Source organism: Trachypithecus francoisi, unplaced genomic scaffold, assembly GCF_009764315.1.
Source record: "Trachypithecus francoisi isolate TF-2019V2 unplaced genomic scaffold, Tfra_2.0 Lachesis_group13, whole genome shotgun sequence".
In the NCBI taxonomy this organism is placed as follows: Eukaryota; Metazoa; Chordata; class Mammalia; order Primates; family Cercopithecidae; genus Trachypithecus; species Trachypithecus francoisi.
The window spans coordinates 3,427,292-3,450,462 of NW_022681458.1; the positions used below are offsets into that span (position 1 = coordinate 3,427,292).

At 48.8% G+C, this 23,171-nt stretch overlaps 1 long non-coding RNA gene across 1 annotated transcript in view; it reads left to right on the forward strand.

Annotated features, from left to right (window-relative positions):
- The first annotated feature begins 525 nt into the window (after nucleotides 1-525).
- Nucleotides 526-23,171, forward strand: part of LOC117094314 — a 43,037-nt gene continuing 20,391 nt past the window's right edge. Inside the window, exons 1-2 of the long non-coding RNA XR_004441489.1 lie at nucleotides 526-1,343; nucleotides 4,289-4,425. This is a non-coding gene — a long non-coding RNA (uncharacterized LOC117094314). The remainder of the gene's footprint in view (nucleotides 1,344-4,288; nucleotides 4,426-23,171) is intronic.

Genomic DNA, 23,171 nt, shown 5'->3' on the forward strand with positions numbered 1-23,171 from the left:
CTTACTTCTGCTTTCCTTGGGTTTGTCTGTCTTTTATTTCAAGTGACTTCTTAATTTCCTTTGACAGTTTTAAAACTGTGGAATCATTTTCTCAGTACAGTCCAAGCTACATCCAATAAACTCTAGCATGTAACTTTTTTTTTGTTCTTTTCTAAATATTGTGTCACTGCTGACTTGGTTTTTCTCTTTTATCCATGAGATGACTGTTTTGGCCAGGCGCAGTGGTTCAAGCCTATATTCCCAGCACTTTGGGAGGCCGAGACGGGCGGATCACGAGGTCAGGAGATCGAGACCATCCTGGCTAACGCAGTGAAACCCGGTCTCTACTAAAAAATACAAAAAAAAAAAATTAGCCGGGCGAGGTGGCGGGCGCCTGTAGTCCCAGCTACTCGGGAGGCTGAGGCAGGAGAATGGCGTGAACCCGGGAGGCGGAGCTTGCAGTGAGCTGAGATCCGGCCACTGCACTCCAGCCTGGGCGACAGAGCGAGACTCCGTCTCAAAAAAAAAAAAAAAAGAGATGACTGTTTTAAGTTCCCAGGAAGTGGGTCTTCTGGTTCCAGTTTATTCCTGAATTTTTATTTTGACTGTCGTTACACTGTAGTTAGGAGATGTGACCTCTACTAGCTCCAGCATTTAGAATGTATTGTGGATCCAGGGACACAGGAAGTAAGGTGGGCTCTGTCGCAAGGATGGTTAAAACATAGACTTCCACGTCAGTCTTCCACTATCTGCATACTGGAGACCCTGATGTGCCGGCTGATTTGCCAGGAAACGCCCACAGCAGGCTGCCTCCGCAGGGCAAGGCTGAGTAGCAGGGGCAGCACCTCTCACAGGAGCAGGGCTGCCTGCCCAGTCTTGAGGAAGAGGACCCAGACATTGCCTTTCTCAATACTGAGCCCCTAAACAGGATTTCTAGTGGTCTGGGGTCTGGGGCTGGGCTATCTGGACCGTCCAACTCTTCCCACTGCGTCCTCAGCCTCACTCGGAAAGAAAGGGGAGAAATTAGGGCTTTGCTGTCAAGAGTTCAACGGTCAGAATGTGTTCCCAGCTAACTGACACCCTGGAATCCTCATCCCCGAGTGAGGGCGGGGCCTCACCTTAGGAGGTGATGAGGTCACAGAGGCAGAACCTCACGAATGGGATCGGCCCCTTATCAAAGAGACCTGAGAGAGGACACCTACCAGCTGGAAGGCGGCTCCGCACCAGACACCGAAGCTGCTGGGCCTTTGACCTGGGACCTCCATCATCCACAACTGTGAGCAACCCATTCCTGGTGTTCCTGAGCCACCCCTGCTACGGTATTTTGTTAGGGCAGCCCAAATGGACCAAGGTAGGACCTAAAGGTAACTGACCATACCTCCAGCCCACCCGCAGAGCTAACAGACAGGTCGGCAGCTGCAGGCCTGGGGTAGAAGGGCTGCCAAAGGGGCCGTGGGGGTGGCGGGGGGCTGCATCCCTGTGGCCCCACTTGGCACAGGGGCTTTGATTCGCTGCTGGAGCTGCCAGGCTTTGAGTGGACAGGCCCGGCCTGGGAGGGGGCAGCAGCGGCAGAAGCCACCTTGGTGGACAGAGGACCAGGTCTCTCCCCTTTGTCCGGAAAGAAGTCCCCATGTCGGGTTCAAGGGAGGGGTGAGGCTTCAATTGAAAAAAAAAAATGTAATGTCAGACTTGCTCCCAGTCTTTGCATATGGATGTTTTGGCTAAATTTTACTTGATTTGGAGGGAAAAGTTAATGTGACATCATCCACACTCTGAGGAATATGGAGCAATTATTAACTGTTAAGCCCACTTCCCTTCGTCTCCAAAACCTTCCAGGGACTAGGAGATCGAGAGTGCCCATAGATGTAGTGCCGCCAGTTTCTCCTTGTGGTTCCAATCCCTCTTCAAATAATTTCTTTTTTTTTTTTTTTTTTTTTTGAGACAGACTCTCGCTCTGTTGCCCAGGCTGGAGTGCAATGGCGCTATCTCACTGCAACCTCTGCCTCCCGGTTTCAAGCAATTCTCTGCCTCAGCCTCCCGAGTAGCTGAGATAACAGGCACCCGCCACCACACCCGGCTAATTTTTGTATTTTTGGTGGAGATGGGGTTTCACCATCTTGGCCAGCTTGGTCTTGAACTCATGATCTCGTGATCCACCCGCCTCGGCTTCCCAAAGTGCTGGGATTACAGGCATGAGCCACCGCACCGGGCCGCTCAAATAAATATTAATACTGTCTATTATATTTAGTTTTATGGAAGTGTATAACTTCATTATGGATTGAACATTTTATCAACAAAAAGAAATCCTCTTCATGCAGTTTTTCTTCTTTGAACTCAAAGTTTCTGGTATTAATATTGTAACTCCTACTTCGCTCTAGGTTCTATTTTCTTTTTTATTTACTTGGAAATATTCTCATGATTCTGTGTTCATTTTTCTTACTGTAAACATACAAAAAAGTCTTTGGATTTACGTGCCCCCTGAGTCTTTTTCTTAAAATGTGTAAATTTATCCCATTTCCATTTATAACTATAATTGATACATTTGGTCTTATGTTACAGGATCTTATTTCAATCTCTTGGTGGAATTCTTCCTAGGGGTTCTCTTCTATTGTTGTTTTATATATTTTTAGGTTGTTTTCTCTCTCTCTCCTCTGCTATACCTTGGAAGAATACAGTCATCATTGTTGTTCTCATTGCAATTCTTTTTTATATAAATATAAGGAAATGAATATGGGAAGAAGTTAATTCTGCTGAGTGGAGTGGGATGTCGAAAGGATCATGAGAAAGCTAAAGTGCAGTGGCCCCATCACAGCTCATTGCAGCCAGAACTCCTGGGCTCAAGCGATCCTCCTGCCTCAGCCTCCCAAGTAGCTGGGACCACAGGTGCACAGCCCTACACCCAGCTATTTTTTTTTTTTTTTAATTTTGTAGAGATGGGATCTCTCTATGTTGCCAAGGCTGGACTCAAACTCCTGGCCTCAAGCAATCCTCCCAACTTGGCCTCCCAAAGTGCTGGGATTCCAGGCATGAGCCATTATACCCAGCCTTAATTCTTTTTATAACTTTAAAAATACTTTTTATCCTGTGTTTCTGAATGTTGTGATATACTGTAACAAAACAAAGTGAATAAATTAGCAGAATTACACTTACTCCAACTTCCCCAGCTACCTATTTTTGGTTGGTGTTCTCTGCACATTTTTTGCCATTTTGGTTAATCTGTTGTGATTTTTATCTTACTAAAATTATTAACATTTATTCAGAAAATACTTATTGGTTATTCTCTAAGTTCCAGGTTCTGTTGCTGCTGGTGGCTCAGTCATACACAAAACAAAATATGTACTCAGAATAAATAATCTGTCCTCAGAGAGAGTGCAGTTTAGAAGGGAAGAGAGATGTTAGGTGACTAATTCCACAATAGACATGTAGTCTGCCTTGGTCTGCTCAGCTGCTATAACAAAACGCTATGAACTAAGTGGCTTGTAAACAATAAAAATTTATGTCTCACAGTTCTGGAGCCTAAAAGGCCAAGATCAAGGCAGACTCATTGTGTGGCAAGGGCCATTTTTCTGGCTTATAAACACTGTCTTCTTCCCGTGTCCTCACATGGTGGAAGGGACCAGTAAGCTCTTTTGGGTCCCTTTTAGAAGGGCATTAATCCCATTTATGAAGGCGCTATCCTCATGACCTACTCACCTCCCAGAGGCCCCATGTCCTAATAGCATCACCTTAAGGGTTAGAATTTCAATATATGAATTTGTAGGGGGCAGGGGGTCACAAACATTCAGATGGTAATATAAAACTTTTCAGTTTCTTTGAGAGCAACATATACTTTATCATTGGTGGCACTTTACAATCTCCATCAGCCATATGGAAACCTGATTAGATTAGTGATCAGGGAAACGTTTATGTTCTGATGTGTGTCCAGACTCAAGATTATTATTTGGACTTAATTTCACATTCAAATGAATTCCCTGCTCACCATCTGCCCTTTCTTTGTCGAATCCATGTTTAGCTTATGATTTGGATTCATCTTTTGGTTGGCTGAAATAAATCTTCATGTAGTAGTAATAGCTGTTGCTGCTGATGACATTAACTGAGAAAGTGCATACATGGGAAACAAGTTCTCCTACATGAGATATTATCTTCTGCTGCACTATACAAGCCGGAACTTTGGCTAGGAGAAAATCTTGGGTTCACAGACTCTTTACCTGAAGAATTACAAATATTGGCCTTTCTAACACAATGCTGAGATAATTCTGAGGCCAGCCTCACAAGTTCCTTTACTAAATGATCCTTTTCTTATCACTAGGTGCTTGTGAGGTTCCACGCATCATACTAGAGGTGTGAACACTGCACCCAAGAGTGCCTTGGATCATCCCTGAGATGCAGGCTCTGCACCAGGAGGTGTCCTGGATCATTCCTGAGGTATGAGCACATCATCAGGAGGTATGTTGAATCATCCCTGAGGTAAGAGCACTGCACCAAAGGGGTCTTGAATCATCCCTGAGGTGTGAGTATGGCACCAGGAGGCATCTTGGATCATGCCTGAGTTGTGAGCACTGCACCATCTGTCTTGGGAAATTCCTGAGGTAAAAACACTGCACCAGGAGTTGTCTTGGATCATCCCTGAGGATCAGGCACTGCACCAGAATGAATCATCAGAAGAAGGAGCACTGCACCAAGAGGTGTTTTGGATCATACCTGAGGCGTGATCCTCCTTGAGGTGTGAGCACTGTAGCAGGAGGTGTCTTGGATCTTCCCTTCGGTGTGATCACTGCACCAGGAAGTGTCTTGGATCATCCCTGAGGTGTAAGCACTATAACAGGAGGTGTCTTGGATCCTCCCTGAGGGGTGAGCACTACACCAAGAGGTGTCTTGGATCATGCCTGAGGTGTGATCACTGTACCAGGAGGTGTCTTGAATCATCCCTGAGGGGTGAATACTGTAAGAGGAGGTGTTTTGAATATTCCTGGAGGTAAGAGCACTTCACCAGGAGGTCTTTGGATAATCACACCTGAGGTGTGAACATTTCACCCTTAAATGTGTGAACCTTATAAAAGGTGTGAACATTTCACACATTTTATCATGCCTGAGGTGTGATTCATGCACCAGGAGGTGTTTTGTATCATCCCTGAGGTGCAGGCACTGCACTAGTAGGTCTCTTGGATTATGCCTGAGGTGTGAGCACTGCACCACGAGGTGTCTTAAATAATCTCTGAGGTGGGAGCACTCCACAAGGTGTCTTCATTCATCCCTGAGCAGGGACTACTGCACCGGGAGGTTTTTTGGATAACCCTGAGGCGGGAGTGCTACACCAGCAGGTATCCTGGATGATAACTGAGTTTTAACCACTGCACCAAGAAGTGTCTTAAGTAATCTCTGAGGTGGGAGCACTACACCAGAAGGTGTCTTGGATCATCCCTGAGGTGCAGGCACTGCACTAGTAGGTCTCTTGGATTATGCCTGAGGTGTGAGCACTGCACCAGGAAGTGTCTTTTATCATCCCTGAGTTGGGAGCACTGCACCAGGAGGTGTCTCAGATCATCACTTAGGTGGGAGCATTGCACCTGCAAGTGTCTTGAATCATGCCTGATGTGTGAGCACTGCACCAGCAGGTGTCTTGGCTCACTCCTGAGGAGGGAGTACTGCAAGAGGAGGTGTCTTGCATCACACCTGAGGTGTGAGCACTGTACCAGGATGTGTCTAGGATCATCCCTGAATTGAGGGCAGTGTACCAGGAGGTGTCTTGGAGCATCCCTGAGATGGGAGCACTAAACCAGGAAGTGTCTTGCATGTTGCATCATCCCTGAGGTAGGAGCACTACACCAGGAGGTATCTCGGATCATTCCTGAAGTGGGAGCACTTCACCAGGTGGTGTCTTGAATCATCCCTAAGGTAAGAGCATTGCACCAAAGGGGTTTGAATCATCTGTGAAGTGGGAGCACTGCTCCAGGAGCTGTCTTGGATCATCCCTGGGGAGAGAGCACTACTCCAGGAGATGTCTTGGGTCATCCTTGAGGTGTGAGCACTGCACCAACAGGTGTCTTGTATTATGCCTGAATGTGAACACTGCACCAGGAGGTGTCCTGGATCATTCCGGAAGGTTGAGCACTGTACCAGCAGGTATCTTGGATCATCTCAGAGGTGTGAGCACTGCACCAGGAGGTGTCTTGGATCATCCCTGAGGTAGGATCACTGCACCAGGAAGTGTCTTGAATCATCAGAGAAAAGAGTACTACACCAAGAGATGTCTTGGATCGTGCCTGAGGTGTGATCACTGTAACAAGCGGTGTCTTGAATCATCCCTTGGTACAAAGTTGTAAGCACTGTACCAAGACGTGTCTTGGATCATCCCAGAAGTCTGAGCACTTCACCAGGTGGTCTTTGGATCATTATACCTGACATGTGAACATTTCACCCAGAAGTGTTTTCTTATATCATGCCAGAGGCATGATTCACGCACCAGGAGGTGTTTTGTACCATCCCTGAGGTGCAGGCACTGCACCAGTAGGTCTCTTGCATTATGCCTGAGGTTTGAGCACTGTGCCAGGAAGTGTCTTTTATCATCCTTGAGGTGTGAGCACTGCACCAGGAGGTGTCTTAAATAATCTCTGAGTTGGGAGTACTGCACAAGGAGGTGTCTTCATTCATCCCCGAGAAGGGACTACTGCACCAGCAGGTTTTTTGGATAACCTTGAAGAGGGAGCACTGCACCAGGAGGTATCTTGAGTGATAACTAAGTTGTAACCACTGCACCCGGAGGTGTCTTAAGTAATCTCTGAGGTCGGAACACTACGTCAGGAGGTGTCTTGGATCATCCCTGAGGTGCAGACACTGCACCAGGAGGTCTGTAGGATTATGCCTGAGGTTTGAGCACTGCACCAGGAAGTGTCTTTTATCATCCCTGAGTTGGGAGCACTACACTTGGAGGTGTCTTGCATCACGCCTGAGGGGTGATCACTTTACCGAGAGGTGTCTAGGATCATCCCTGAGGTGAGAGCACTGCACTGGGTAGTGTCATGGAGCATCCCTGAGGTGGGAGCACTGCACTGGGAAGTGTCTTCCAAGTTGCATCATTCCTGAGGTAGGAGCACAACACCAGGAGGTGTCTTGGATCATTCCTGAGGTGTGGGCACTTCAGGAGGTGTCTTCAATCATCCCTAAGGTAAGAGCACTGCACCAAAGGGGTCTTAACTCATCCTTGAGGTGAGAGCACTTCACCAGCAGAGGTCTTCGATCATCCCTGGGGAGACAGTACTACTCCAGGAGGTGTCTTGGGTCATCCTTGAGATGTGAGCACGGCACCAAAAGGTGTCTTGTATTATGCCTGACATGTGAGCGCTGCATCAGCAGGTGTCTTAGCTCATCCCTGAGGAGGGAGTACTGCATGAGGAGGTGTATTGCATCACACCTGAGGTGTGAATGCTGCACCAGAAGGTGTCTAGGATCATCCCTGAATTGTGAGCACTACACCAGCAGGTGTCTTAGAGCATCCCTGAGGTGGGAGCATTTCACCAGGAAATGTTTTGCATGTTGCATCATCCCTGAGGTAGGAGCTCTACACCAGCAGGTGTCTTGGATCTTTCCCGAGGTGGGAGCACTTCACCAGGAGGTATCTTGATTCATCCCTAAGGTAGGAGCAGTGCACCAAAGGGGTCTTGGATCATCCCTGGGGAAGGAGTACTACTCCAGGAGGCGTCGTGAGTCATCCCTGAGATGTGAGCACTGCACCAAGAGGCATCTTGTATTATGCCTGAGTGTGAGCACTGAACCAGGAGGTGTCTTGCATCATTCCTGAAGGTTGAGCACTGTACCAGAAGGTATCTTGGATCATCTCAAATTGTGAGCACTGCACCAGGAGGTGTCTTGGATCTATGCTGAGGTGGGATCACTGCATCAGGAAGTGTCTTGAATCATCCCTGTGGTGTGAGCACTGTGATAGGAGGTGTCTTGGATCCTCCCTGAGGTGTGAGCACTGTACCAGGAGGTGGCTTGAATCATCCTTGAGGAGTGAGCACTGTACCAAGAGGTGTCTTGGATCATGCCTGTGGTGTGAACATTGCACCCAGAAGTGTCTTATCATGCCTGAGGTGTGACCCATGTACCAGGAGGTCTCTTGTATCGTCTCTGAGGTGGGATCACCACACCATGAGGTGTGTTGAATCAGGCACAACACCAGGAGGTCTCGGGTCATCCCTGAGGTGGGAGCACTGCACCAGGAGGTGTCTTGGATCATCCCTCGGGTGTGAGCACTGAACTAGGAAGTGTCTGAAATCATGCCTGAGGTGTCAGCACTGCACTAGGAGGTGTTTTTGATCATCCCTAAGGTGCAGGCACTGCATCAGAAGATCTCTTCGATTATGCCTGAGGTTTCAGTACTGCACCAGGAAGTGTCTTTTATCATCGCTGAAGCCTGAGCACTGCACCAGGACGTGTCTTCGGACATCCCTGAGGTGTATGCACTGCACCAGGAGTTGTCTTGCATTATTCCTGAGGTCAAAGCACTCCATCGCAAGTGTCTTGGATCGTGCTTGATTGTGCCTGACCCACAAGTGTCTTAACTCATCCCTGAGGAGGGAGTACTGTAAAGGGGGTATCTTGGATCATCCCTGAGGTGGCAGCACTGCACCAGGTGGTGCCTTGGATCATCACTGAGGTGTGATTACTGCAGCAGGAGGTGTCTTGGATCATCCCTGTAATGTGAGAACTGCACAAGGTGTTTTCAATCATTCCTGACGTGGGAGCCCTGCACCAGGAGATGTTTTGTATCATCCCTGGGGAGAGAGCACTACTTCAAGCGGTGTCTTGGGTCATCTTTGAGGTGCGAGCTCTGCACCAAGAAGTGTCTTCTGTTATGCCTGAGTGTGTGCACGACACCAGCAGGTATCTTGGATCATATCAGAGGTGTGAGCATTGCACCAGGAAGTGTCTTGGATATCCTTGAGATAGGATCACTGTACCAGGAAGTGCCTTGAATCATTCCTGAGGTGTGAGCACTGTAACAGGAATTGTCTTGGATCCTCCCTGAGATGTGAGCACTGCACCAGGAGGTGTCCTGAATCATCAGAGGAAAGAGTACTACACCAAGAGATGTCTTGGATCATGCCTGAGGAGTGATCACTGTAACAAGAGGTGTCTTGAATCATCCTTGAGGAGTGAGCATTGTACCAAGACGTGTCTTGGATCATCCTGGAGGTGTGAGCACTTCACCAGGAGGTCTTTGGATCATCATACCTGACGTGTGAACATTTCACCCCGAAGTATCTTATATCATTCCTGAGGTGTGATCCATGTACCAGGAGGTGTTTTGTATCATCTCTGAGGTGCAGGCATTACACAGATAGGTCTCTTGGATTATGCCTGAGGTTTGAACACTGCACCAGGAAGTGTCTTTATCATCCCTGAGGTGTGAGCACTGCACCAGGAGGTGTCTTAAATAATCTCTGAGGTGGGAGTATTGCACAGGGCGGTGTCTTCATTCATCCCCAAGAAGGGACTACTGCACCAGGTTTTTTGGATAACCCTGAGGAGGGAGCACTACACCAGGAGGTATCTTGGATGTTAACTAAGTTGTAACCACTACATCAGGAGGTGTCTGAGTAATCTCTGAAGTGGGAGCACTACACCAGAAGGTATCTTGGATCATCCTTAAGGTGCAGACACTGCACCAGGAGATCTGTAGGATTATGCCTGAGGTTTGAGCACTGCACCAGGAAGTATCTTTTATCCTCCCTGAGTTGGGAGCACTACGCCTAGAGGTGTTTTGGATCATCACTTAGGTGGGAGCACTGCACCTGCAAGTGTCTTGAATCATGCCTGATGTGTGAACACTGCACCAGCAGGTGTCTTGGCTCATTCCTGAGGAAAGAGTACTGTAAGAGAAGGTGTCTTGCATCACACCTAAGGTGTGAACACTGTACCAGGATGTGTCTAGGATCATCCCTGAATTGTGAGCACTACACGAGGAGGTGACTTAGAGCATCCCTGAGGTGGGATCACTGCACCAGGAAGTGTCTTGCATGTTGCATCATCCCTGAGCTAGGAGCACTACACCAGCAGGTGCCTTGAATCTTCCCTGAGGTGGGAACACTTCACCAGGAGACATCTTGAATCATCCCTAAGGCAACAGCGCTGCACCAAAGGGGTCTTAGTTCATCCCTGGGGAGGGAGCACTACTCCAGGAGGTGTCTTGAGTCATCCTTGAGGTGTGAGCACTGCACTAAGAGATGTCTTGTATTCTGCCTGTGAACACTGCACCAGGAGGTGTCTTGGATCATTCCTGGAGGTTGAGCACTGTACCAGCAGGTATCTTGGATCATCTCAAAAGTGAGCATTGCACCAGGAGGTGTCTTGAATCATTCCTGAGGTAGGATAACTGCATCAGGAAGTGTCTTAAATCATTCCTGAGGTGTGAGCACTGTAGAAGGAGATGTCTTGGATCCTCCCTGAGATGTGAGCACTGCACAAGCAGGTGTCTTGAATCAACAGAGGGAAGAGTACTAGATCAAGAGGTGTCTTGGATCATCCCTGAGGTGTGAACATTGCACCTGGAAGTGTCTTATCATGCCTCAGGTGTGACCCATGTACCAGGAGCTCTCTTATATCATCTCTGAGGTGGGATCACTACATGATGAGGTGTCTTGGATCAAACCTGAGGTGCAGGCACTGCACAAGGAGGTCTCTAGGTTCATCCCTGAAGTGGCAGCACTGCATCAGAAGATGTCTTGGATCATCCCTCAGGTGTGAACACTGCACCAGGAAGTGTCTTAAATTGTGCCTGAGGTGTCAGCACTGCACTAGGGGGTGTTTTTGATCATCCCTAAGGTGCAGGCACTGCACCAGGAGCTCTCTTGGATTATGCCTGAGGTTTGAGCACTGCACCAGGAAGTGTCTTTTATCATCCCTAAAGTGTGAGCACTGCACCAGGACGTGTCTTGGGTCATTCCTGAGGTGTGTGCACTGCATCAGGAGTTGTCTTGCATTATTCCTGAGGTTGGAGCACTGCATCGCAAGTGTCTTGGATCATGCCTGATCATGACTGACCAGCAAGTGTCTTAACTCATCCCTGAGGAAGGAGTACTGTAACAGGGGGTATCTTAGATCATGCCTGAAGTGTGAGCACTGCACCAGGACGTGTCTTGAATCATCCCTGAGGTGGGAGCACGGCACCAGGAGGTGTCTTGGATCATCCCTGTGGGTTGAGCACTACGCCAGGAGGTGCTTTGGATCATCCCTGAGGTGTGTGCACTGCACTAGGAAATGTCTTGTATTATGCCTTAGTGTGAACACTGCACTAGGTGGATTTTTGGATCATTCCTAGGTATGAGCACTGCACCAGGAGGTATCTCGGATCATGCCAGAGTTGTGAGCACTGCATCAGGAGATGTTTTGGATCATCCCTGAGGTGTGAGCACTGGATTAGAAGGTGTCATGGGTCATGCCTGAGTGTGAGCACTGTACCAGGTGGTTTTTTAGAATCATCCCTAGATGTGACCACTGCACCAGGAGGTATCTTGGATCATGTCTGAGTAGTCTTAAATCATATCTGAGTTGTGAACACTGAACCAACAGGTGTTTTGGAGCATCCCTGAGGTGTGAGCACTGCACCAGGAGGCTTCTTGGATCATGCCTGTGTTGTGATTACTGCACCAGGGGGTGTTTTGGAACATCCCTGAGGTGTGAGCACTGCACCAGGAGGTGTCTTAGATCATGTCTGAGTGTGAGTACCTCACGAGGATGTACCTTGGATCATATCTGAGTTCTGTGGGCACTGCATGAAGACGTGTTTTGGATCACCCCTGAGGTGCAAGCATTGCACCAGGAATTGTCTTCGTTCATTCCTGAGTGTGAGCACTGCACCAGGTGTTTGGGATCATCCATAAGGTGTGAGCACTACACCAGAAGGTTTGTTGTATTATGCCTGAGTGTGAGCACTGGACCAGGAGGTATTTTGAATCATGCCTGAGTTGTGAGCACTGCATCAGGAAGTGTTTTGGATCTTCGCTGAGGTGTGAGCACTGGACCAAGAGGTCTTGTGGATCATCCCTGAGTTGCAAGCATGCACCAGGAAGTGTCTTGGAGCATCTCTGAGGTGGGAGCACTGCACCAGGAAGTGTCTTGCATGTTGCATCATGCCTAAGGTAGGAGCATTACACCAACAGGTGTCTTGGATCTTTCCTGAGGTGGGAGCACTTCACCAGGAGGTATCTTGAAACACCCCTAAGGTAAGAGCACCACACTAAAGGGGTCTTGGATCATCCCTGGGGAGGGAGCACTACTTAAGGAGGTGTCTTGGGTCATCTTTGAGGTGTGTGCACCAAGAGGTGTCTTGTATTATGCCTGAGTGTGAGCACTGCACCAGGAGGTGTCTTGGATCATTCCAGAAGGTCGAGTACTGTAGCAGCAGGTGTCTTGGATCATCTCAGAGGTGTGAGCATTGCACCAGGAGGTGTCTTGGATTATCCCTCAGGTAGGATCACTGCACCAGGAAGTGTCTTGAATCATCCCTGAGGTGTGAGCACTGTAACAGGAAGTGTCTTGGATCCTCCCTGAGATATGAGCACTGCATCAGGAGGTGTCCTGAATCATCAGAGGAAAGAGCATTACAACAAAAGATGTCTTGGATCATCGCTGAGATATTAACATTTCCCCTGCAAGTGTCTTATCATGCCTGAGGTGTGACCCATGCAACAGGAGGTCTCTTGTATTGACCCTGAGGTGGGATCACTACACCATGAGGTGTCTTGGATCAAACCCGAGGTGCAGGCACTACACAAGGAAGTCTCTTGGATAATCCCTGAGGTGGCAGCACTACACCAGAGGGTGTCTTGGATCATCCCTCACGTGTGAACACTACACCAGGAAGTGTCTTAACTCGTGCCTGAGGTGTCAGCACTGCACCAGGAGTTGTCTTGCATTATTCCTAAGGTCGGAACACTGCATCGCAAGTGTCTTGGATTGTGCCTGATCATGCCTGACCAGCAAGTGTCTTAACTCATCCCTGAGAAGGGAGTACAGTAACTGGGGGTATCTTGGATCATGCCTGAAGTGTGAGCACTGCACCAGGAGGAGTCTTGAATCATCCCTGAGGCGGGAGCATTGCACCAGAAGGTGTCTTGGATCATCCCTGTGGGTTGAGCACTACACCAGGAGGAGCTTTGGATCATCCCTGAGGTGTGTGCACTGCACCAGGAAGTGTCTCGTATTATGAGTGAGTGTGAACACTGCACCAGGTGGCTTTTTGGATCATTCCTAGGTGTGACTACCACACCAGGAGGTATCACGGATCATGCCAGATTTGTGAGCACTGCATCAGATGTTTTGGATCATCCCTGAGGTGTGAGCTCTGGACCAGGAGGTGTCTTGGATCATGCCTGAGTGTGAGCACTGCACCAGGTGGTTTTTTTGGATCATTCCTAAGTGTGAGCACTGCACCAGAAGTATCTTGGATCATGTCTGGGTTATGATCACTGCACCAAGAGGTGCCTTAAATCATATCTGAGTTGTGAGCACTGCACCAAGAGGTGTTTTGAAGCATCCTTGAGGTGTGACCACTGCACCAGGAGGTGTCTTGGATCATGCCTGAGTTGTGAGCACTGCACCAGGAGGTGTTTTGGAGCATCCCTGAGGTGTGAGCACTGCACCAGGAATTGTCTTGGATCATCCCTGTGTAAGCACTGCATCAGGAGGTGTTTGGGGTCATCCATAAGGTGTGAGCACCACACCAGGAGGCTTGTTGTATTATGGCTGAGTGTGAGCACTGCACCAGGATGTATTTTAAATCATGCCTAAGTTGTGAGCACTGGACCAGGAGGTGTTTTGGATCATCCCTGAGGTGTGAGCACAGGACCAGGAGGTCTCTTGGATCATCCCTGAGTTGCAAGCACTGCACCAAGAGATGTCTTAGATCATGCCTGATTGGGAGCACTGCACCAGGTGGTTTTTTGGATCATCCCTAGGCGTGAGCACTTTACCAGGAAGTATCGTGGATCATGTCTGAGTTGTGATCACTGCACCAGGAGGTGTCTTAAATAATGAGTTGTGAGCACTGCATCAGGAGGTGTTTTAGAGCATCGCTGTGGTGTGAGAACTGCACAAGGAGGTGTTTTCCATCATCTCTGAGGTGAGAGCTCTACACCAGGAGATGTCTTGGATCACCCCTGGGACAGAGCACTTCTCCAGGAGGTGTCTTGGGTCATCTTTGAGGTGTGAGCTCTCCATCAAAAGGTGTCTTGGATCATTCCTGAAGGTTGAGCACTGTACCAGCAGGTATCTTGGATCATCTCAGAGGTGTGACCACTGTACCAGGAGATGTCATGGATCATCCCTGAGGTAGGATCACTGCACCATGAAGTGTCTTGAATCATCCCTCCCTGAGGTGTGAGCCCTGTAACAGGAGGTGTCTTGGATCCTCCCTGAGTTGTGAACACTGCACCAGGAGGTGTCTTCAATCATCAGAGGAAAGAGCACTACACCAAGAGATGTCTTGGATCATGCCTGAAGCGTGATCACTGTAACAAGAGGTGTCTTGAATCATCCCTGAGGAGTGAGCACTGTACCAAGACATTTATTTGATCATCACAGAGGTGTGAGCACTTCACCAGCAGGTCTTTGGATCATCATACCTGACGTGTGAACATTTCACCCAGAAGTGGCTTATATCATGCCAGAGGTGTGATTCAGGCACCAGGAGGTGTTTTGCACCATCCCTGAGGTGCAGGCACTGCACCAATAGGTCTCTTGCATTATGCCCGAGGTTTGAGCACTGCACCAGGAAGTGTCTTTTATCATCCCTGAGGTGTGAGCACTGCACTAGGAGGTGTCTCAAATAATCTCTGAGGTGGGAGCACTGCACAAGGAGGTGTCTTCATTCATCCCTGAGAAGGGACTACTGCATCAGGAAGTTTTTTGGATAATCCTGAGGAGGGAGTACTGCACCAGGAGATATCTTGGATGACAACTGAGTTGTAACCACTGCATCAAGAAGTGTCTCAAATAATCTCTTAGGTGGAAGCACTACACCAGGAGGTGTCTTGGATCATCCCTGAGGTGCAGACACTGCACCAGGAGATCTGTAGGACTATGCCTGAGGTTTGAGCACTGCACCAGGAAGTGTCTTTTATCATCCCTGAGTTGGGAGCACTACACCTGGAGGGGTCTTGGATCATCACTTAGGTGGGAGCACTGCATCTGTAAGTGCCTTGGATCATGCCTGACGTGTGAGCACTGCACCAGCAGATGTCTTGGCTTATCCCTGAGCAGGGAGTACTGCAGGAGTAGGTGTCTTGCATCACACCTGAGGTGTAACCACTGTTCCAGGATGTGTCTAGGATCATCCCTGAATTGTAAGCATTACACGAGGAGGTGACTTAGAGCATCCCTGAGGTGGGAGCATTTCACCAGGAAATGTCTTGCATGTTGCATCATCCTTGAGGTAGGAGTACTACACCAGCAAGTGTCTTGGATCCTTCCTGAGGTGGGAGCACTTCACCAGGAGGTATCTTTAATCAACCCTAAGGTAAGAGCACTGCACCAAAGGGGTCTTGGATCATCCCTGGGGAGGGAGCACTACTCCAGGAGGTGTCCTGGGTCATCCTTGAGGTGTGGGCACTGCACCAAGAGGTGTCTTGTATTATGCCTGATTGTATTATGCCTGAGAGTGAGCACTGCACTAGGAGGTGTCTTGGATCATTCCTGAAATAGGATCACTGCATCAGGAAGTATCTTGAATCATCCCTGAGATGTGAGCACTGTAACAGGAGATGTCTTGAATCATCAGAGGAAAGAGCACTACACCAAGTGGTGTCTCGGATCATCCCTTAGGTGTGAACTTTGCACCTGGAAGTGTCTTGTCATGCCTGAGGTGTGACCCATGTACCAGGAGGTCTCTTGTATCGTCTCTGAGGTGGGATCACTGCATGATGAAGTGTCTTGGATCAAACCTGAGGTGCAGGCGCTGCACAAAGAGGTCTCTTGAATCATCCCTGAGGTGGCAGCACTGCACCAGAAGGTGACTTGGATCATCCCTCAGGTGTGAACACTGCACCAGGAAGTGTCTTAAATCATGCCTGAAGTGTCAGCACTGCACCAGGAGGTGTTTTTGATCATCCCCAAGGTGTGGGCACTGCACCCAGAGGGCTCTTGGATTATGTCTGAGGTTTCAGCACTGCACCAGGAAATGTCTTTTATCATCCCTGATGTGTGAGCATTGCACCAGGACGTGTCTTGGGTCATTCCTGAGGTGTGTGCACTGCACCAGGGGTTGTTTTGCATTATTCCTGAGGTCAGAGCACTGCATCACAAGTGTCTTGGATCGTGCCTGATGGTGCCTGAACAGCAAGTGTCTTAACTCATCCCTCAGGAGGGTGTACTGTAACAGAAGGTGTCTTGGATCATCCTTTGGGGTTGAGCACTACACTACTAGGTGCTTTGTATCATCCCTGAGGTGTGAGTAGTGCACCAGGAAGTATCTTGTATTATGACTGTGAATATTGCACCAGGTGGTTTTTTTGATCATTCCTAGGTGTGACCACTGCACCAGGAGGTATCTTGGAATACACCAGAGTTGTGAGCACTGCATCAGGAGATGTTTTGGATCATCCCTGAGGTGTGAGCACTGGACCAGGAGGTGTCTTGGATCATGCCTGAGTGTGAGCACTGCACCAGGTGGTTTTTTGGATCATCCCTAGGTGTGACCACTGCACCAGAAGGTATCTCGGATCATGTCTGAGTTGTGATCACTGCACCAGGACATGTATTAAATGATATCTGAGTTGTGAGCATTGCACCAAAAGGTGTTCTGAGCATCCCTGAGGTGTGAGCACTGCACCAAGAGGTGTCTTGGATCATGCCTGAGTTGTGACCACTCCACCAGGATATGTTTTGGAACATACCTGAAGTGTCAGCACTGCACCAGGAGGTGTCTTAGAGCATGCCTGAGTGTGAGCACCTCACCAGGATGTACCTTGGATCATGCCTGAGTTCTATGGGCACTGCATCAGGATGTGTTTTGGATAATCCCTGGGGTGTGAGCACTGGACCAGGAGGCATCTTGGATCATCCCTGAGTTGTGAGCACTGCAACAAGAGGTGTCTTGGATCATGCCTGAGTGTCAGCACTGCACCAGGTGGTCTTTCTAGATCATCCCTAGGTGTCAGCACTGCACCAGGAGTATCTTGGATCATGTCTGAGTTGTGATCACTACACCAGGAGGTGTCTTATATCATATCTGAGTTGTGAGCACTGCACCAAGAGGTGTTTTGGAACATCCCTGAGGTGTGAGCACTGCATCAGGAGGTGTCTTTGATCATGCCTGAGTTGTGAGCACTGCACCAGGGAGTGTTTTGGAACATCCCTGAGGTGTGAGCACTGCACCAGGTGGTGTCTTGGATTATCGCTGAGGTATGATCACTGCAGCAGGAGGTGTCTGTCTTGGATCATCCCTGTAGTGTGAGAACTCACAAGGAGGTGTTTTCAATCATCCCTGAGGTGGAAGCGTGGAAGCGTGGAAGCACTATACTAGGAAGTATGTCGGATCATGCCTGTGGTGTAAGCATTGCACCAGGAGGTCTCTTAGATCATGTCTGAATGTGAGCACCTCACTGGGGTGTACCTTGGATCATGCCTGAGTTGTATAGTCACTCCATCAGGACATGTTTTGGATCACCCTTGAGATGTGAGCACCGCACCAGGAATTGTCTTGGATCATCCCCGAGTGTAAGCACTGCAGCAGGAGGTGTTTGGGGTTCTCCATAAGGTGTGAGTACCGCACCAGGAGGTGTCTTGGGTCATCTTTGAGGCGTGAGTACTACACACGAGGAGATGTCTTGGATCATCCCTGAGATGTGAGCACTGCACCAGGACGTATTTTATATTATGCCTGAGTGTGAACACTGCACCAGGTGGTTTTCTGGATCATTCCTAGGTGTGACCACTGCACTAGGAGATATCTCGAATCATGCCAGAGTTGTAAGCACTGCATCAGGAGATGTTTTGATCATCTCTGAGGTTTGATCACTGTACCGGGGGGTGTCTTGAATCATTCCTGAGGAGTGAACACTGTGACAGGAGGTGTCTTGAATCATCCCTGAGGTAAGAGCACTGCACCAGGAGGTCTTTGGATCATCATACCTGAGGTGTGAACATTTCACCCAGAAGTGTCTTTATATCATGTCTGAGGTGTGACCCATGCACCAGGAGGTGTTTTGTATCATGCCTGAGTTGTGACCACTGCACCGGGGGTATTTTTGAACATCCCTGAGGTGTGAGCACTGCACCAGGTGGTGTCTTGGATCATCTCTGTAGTGTGAGATATTTTTAGTCATCTCTGGGGTGAGAGCACTATACCAGGAATTGTGTTGGATCATGCCTGAGTGTGAGCAGTGCACCAGGAGGTATTTTAAATTATGCCTGAGTTGTGAGCACTGAATCAGGAGGTATTCTGAATCATGCCTGAGTTGTAAGCACTGCGTCAGGAAGTGTTTTGGATCATCCCTGAGGTGTGAGCACTGCACAAAGGAATGTCTTGTATTATGCCTGAGTGCGAAAGCTGCACCAGGTGTCTTTTTGGAGCATTCCTAGGTTGACCACTGCACCAAGAGGTATCTCAAATCATGCCAGAGTTGTGAGCACTGCATCAGGAGATGTTTTGGATCATCCCTGAGGTGTGAGCACTGAACCAGGAGGTCTCTTGGATCATCCCTGAGTTGAAAGCACTGTTCCAAGAGGTGTCTTGGATCATGCCTGAGTGTGAGCACTATACCAGGTGGTTTTTTTGATCATCCCTAGGTGTGAGCACTGCACCAGGAAGTATCTTGGATCATGTCTGAGTTGTGATCACTGCATCAGGAGGTGTCTTAAACCATATCTGAGTTGTGAGCGCTGCACCAAGAGGTGTTTTGGAGCATCCCTGAGGTGTGAGCACTGCACCAGGTGGTGTCTTGGATCATGCCTGAGTTGTGATTACTGTACTGGGGGTGTTTTGGAACATCCCTGAAGTGTGAGCACAGCACCAGGTGGTGTCTTGGATCATCCTGTAGTATGGAAACTGCACAAGGAGGTGTTTTCAATCATCCCTAAGGTGGGAGCACTACACCAGGAAGTGTGTTGAATGCTTGAGGTGTGAGCACTGCACCAGGAGGTGTCTTAGATCATGCCTGAGTGTGAGTACCTCACCAGGATGTACCTTGAATCATGCCTGAGTTCTTTGGGCACTGCATCAGGACATGCTTTGGATCACCCTTGAGGTGTGAGCACTATACCAGGAATTGTCTTGGATCATCCCTGAGTGTGAGCACTACAACAGGAGGTGTTTGGGGTCATCCATAAGGTCTCAGCACCGCAGCAGGAGATTTCTTGTATTATGCCTGAGTGTGAGCACTGCACCAGGAGGTATTTTGAATCATGCCTGAGTTGTGAGCACTGCATCAGAAGGTATTTTGGAACATCCTTGAGGTGTAAGCACTGCACTAGGAGATGTCTTGGATCATCCCTGAGGTGTGAACATTGCGCCCAGAAGTGTCTTATGTCATGCCTGCAGTGTGAGCACTGCACCAGGACGTGTCTAGGATCATCCCTGAATTGTGAGCACTGCACCAGAAGGTGTCTTGAATCATGCCTAAGCGTGACCACTGCATCAGAAGGCATCTTGGATCATGTCTGAGTTGTAACCACTGCAACAGGAGGTGTCTTGGATCATCCCTGTGGTATAAGCACTGCACCAGGAGTTGTCTTGAATCATCCCTGAGATGCAGGCAGATGCAGAAGGTGTCTTGGATCATCCCTGATGTGAGAGCACTACATCAGGAGGTCTCTTGGATCATCGCTGAGATGTGAGCACTGCATCAGGAGGTGTTGTGGATCTTTTCTGAGGTGCAGACACTGCACCAGGAGGTATCTGGAATGATTTTTTAGGAGAGTGCAGTGCACCAGGAGTTGTCTTGGATCTCCCCTGAGGTGGGAGCACTTGCACCAGGAGGTGTCTTGGATCTACCCTGAGGTGTGAGCACTGCAACAGGTTGTGTCCTCAATCATCCATGAGGTAGGATCACTGCACCAGGAGGTGTCTTGTATCATTGCTGAGGTGGAAGCACTGCACAAGGAGGTGTCTTAGATCAACCCTGACTTGTGAGCACTGCACCAGAAGGTGTCTTGGATCATTCCTAAGATGCAAGTACTGCACCAGCAGATGTCTCAAATCATGCTTTAGGTGGGAGCACTAAACGAGGGGTGTCTTGGATCATCCCTGAGGAGGGAGCACTACACCAGGAGGTGTCTTGGATCATTTCTGAGGTGCAGGCACTGCATCATGAGGTGTCTTGGATCGTCACTGAAGTGTAAGCACTGCACCAGGAGGTGTCATGAATCATCGCTGAGGTGTGAGCACTGCACCAGGAGGTGTCTTGGATCATCCTTGAGGTGTGAGCATTGCACCAGGAGATGTCCCAGATCATCCCTGAGGTGCAGGCACTGTACCAGGAGGTGTCTTGAATCATTTCTGAGGTGCAGGTGCTGAACCAGGAGGTGTCTTGAATCAGCCCTGAGGTGTGAGCACTATACCCGGAGGTGCCTTGATTCATCCCTGAGGTGTGAGCACTGCAGCAGAGGTGTCTTGATTCACCCCTGAGGTGTGAGCACTGCACCAGGATCTGTCTTAAATCACTTCTGAGGTATGACCACTGTAGCAGGAGATGTCCTGTATCATCCCTGTGGAGGGAGTACTGCACCAGAAGTTGTATTGGATCATCCTTGAAGTGTGAACACTGCATCAAAAGGCATCACAAATCATCCCTAAGGCTTGAGCATTGCACCAGGAAGTGTCTCTGATCATGTCTGAGGAGTGAGCACTGCGCTATGAGGTGTTCTGTATCATCCCTGAGGTGGGAGCACTACGCCAGAAAGAGTCTTGGATCATCCCTGAGGTGGAAGCAGTGCACCAGGAGTTGTCTTGGATCATTCCTGAGGTGTTAGTACTGCACCAGGAGGTATCTTACAACATCCCCGAGGTCGGAGCACTACACCAGGAGATGTGTCAAACTTGACATGTAGGCACTGCACCAGAAGGTCTCTTGGATGATGCCTGAATTGTCAGCACTGCACCAGAAAGTGTATTTTATCATCCTTGAGGTCGGAATACTGCACCAGCAAGTGTCTTGGATTGTGCCTGAGGTGTGAGCACTTCACAAGCAGTTGTCTTGGCTCATCCCTAAGGAGGGAGTACTGCACCAGGGGGTGTCTTGGATTATGCCTGAGTTGTGAGCACTGGACTAGGAGGTGTCTTGGATCACCCCTGAATTGTGAGCACTGCACCAGGAGATGTCTTGGATCATCCCTGAGGTGGGATCACTGCACCAGGAGGTTTCTTGGATCATTTCTGAAGTGTGAGCACTGTGCCATGAGGTGTCTTGGATCATCCCTGAGGTAGGATCACTACACTAGGAGATGTCTTGGGTCATTCCTGAGGTGTGAGCACTGCACCAGGAGGTGTCTTGGATCATTCCTGAGGTGTGAGCACTGTACGACGAGATGTCTTGGATCATCCCTTAGGTGCAGTGATACGGTTTGGTCATGTCCCCACCCAAATCTCATCTTGAATTGTAGCTCCCATAATCCCCACATGTCATAGAAGGGACCCTGTGGGAGGTAACTGAATCATGGAGGGAGTTACCTCCATGCTGTTTTCATGATAGTGAGTGAGTTTTCAGATCTGATGGTTTTATAAGGAGCTCTTCCCCCATTTACTTGGCACTCCTCCTTCCTGCCAGCCTTCAAAGAAGGATGTGTTTACTTCCCCTTCCAGTGTGATTGTAAGTTGTTTGAGGCCTCCTCAGCCCTGTGGAACTATGAGTCATTTAAACCTCTTTTCTTTATAAATTACCCAGTCTTGGGCAGTTCTTTATAGCAATGTGAGATCAGACTAGTAAACACCCTCACGATTCAACTACTTCCCACCAGGTCCCTCCCATAACACATGGGGATTATGGGAACTACAATTCAAGATGAGATTTGGGTGGGGACAAAGCCAAACCATGTTATTCTATTCATGGTCTCTTTAAAATACCATGTCCTCACATTTCAAAACACAATTATGTATTTCCAACAGTCCCCCAAAGTCTTAATTCATTCCATCATTATCCCCAAAGTCCAAATCTAAAGTCTCATCTGAGAAGGCGAATTCCTTCTGCCTATGAGCCTGTAAAATCAAAAATGAGTTAATTACCTCCAAGATACAATGGAGGTAAAGGCATCGGACAAATACACCCATTCCAAATGAGAGAAATTGGCCAAAACAAAAAGGGTCCAAGCCCCACCCAAGTCCAAAATCCAACAGGGCAGTAACCAATCTTAAAGTTTCAAAATAATCTCCTTTGACTCCATGTCTCACATCCAGGTCACGCTGATTCAAGAGATGGGCTCCCATGGCCTTGGACTGCTTCACCCTTGTGGCTTTGCTTTCACAAGATGGCACTGAGTGTCTGAGGCCTTTCCAGGTGCACGGTGCAAGCTGTCAATGGATCTACCATTCTGGGGTCTGAAGGATGGTGGCCCTCCTCTCATAGTTCTACTGGGCAGCACCCCCATGGGGACTCCCTGTGGGCGCTCCAACCCCACATCTCCCTTCTTCAATGCCCTAACAGAGGTTCTCCATGAGGGCTTTGCCCCTACAGCAGACTTCTGCCTGGACATCCAGGCATTTCCATACATCCTCTGAAATCCAAGACTCCCCACAGGTCCAAGACTGCATGTAAGCCACCAAGGCTTGGGGCTTGCACCCTCTGAAGCAACAGCCTGAGCTCTATGCTGGCCCCTTTAGCCACAGCTGGAACTCACTACCACCAAATCCCTATACTACACAAAGCAGCAAGGCCCTAGGCCTAGCCCATGAAACCATTTTTTCATCTTAGGCCTCTGGGCCTGTTATGGGAGGGGCTGCTGTGAAGAACTCTGACATGCCCTGGAAAGAGTTTCCCCACTGTCTTGGTGATTAACATTTGGTTTTTCGTAACTGATGCAAATTTCTCCAGCTGGCTTGAATTTCTTCTCTGAAAATGGGTTTTTCTTTTCTATCACATCATCAGGCTGCACACTTTCCAAATTTTTATGCTCTGGTTCCCTTTTAAACATAAGTTTTAATTCCAAACCATATCTCTGTTAGCACATAAAACTGAATGCTTTTAATAGCACCCAAGTCACCT